Raw genomic sequence first — 608 nt, forward strand, 5'->3', positions numbered from 1 at the left:
TTAGTTTTCTCATCTGTGAAATGGAGATATGATTACCTCCCTGTGAGGTTCCTGCAAAAATGTCTGCAAACTTCTGAGCAGTCCCTGCTGTTTGGCAGACATTCAACAACTCTTAGCAAATAAAATCAACAATGATATGTAAAGGGACTAGACTGGACAATTGCCTTTGACACAATAAAGCATTAATTATTATTATGCTCATCAGAGGATACTTGGGTGATTTGCAAGGCATGCAATATCTATTGGTTAAAGTAATGAAAATTGCTGTGGCCAACAGTCCAGAGAAAAGAGAATATTGCTGAGTTCCTTTCTCAAAGAATTCCTTAAAGGACTGGGATGCAGCTCAGTGGCAGCATTTACCTAGCATGTGTGAGTCCTTGAGTTTGATCTCCCTCTGGTACCCCTTTTCCCAAGAAAAGAATCTCTTACATTCTAGGAAGGCATAAAAAGAAACTCATACATCCTAGACGCATGCACACACACATACACACACACACACACACACACACACACACACACACAAAGTACACTGGAGGAATTAAACATAGGACTTTGCACATAGCTAGGTAAGTGCTCAACTACAGAGCTATATCCCCAGACCTTTTTTT

Source organism: Nannospalax galili, unplaced genomic scaffold (assembly GCF_000622305.1).
Source record: "Nannospalax galili isolate Female #2095 unplaced genomic scaffold, S.galili_v1.0 scaffold490, whole genome shotgun sequence".
NCBI classification, from domain to species: Eukaryota; Metazoa; Chordata; class Mammalia; order Rodentia; family Spalacidae; genus Nannospalax; species Nannospalax galili.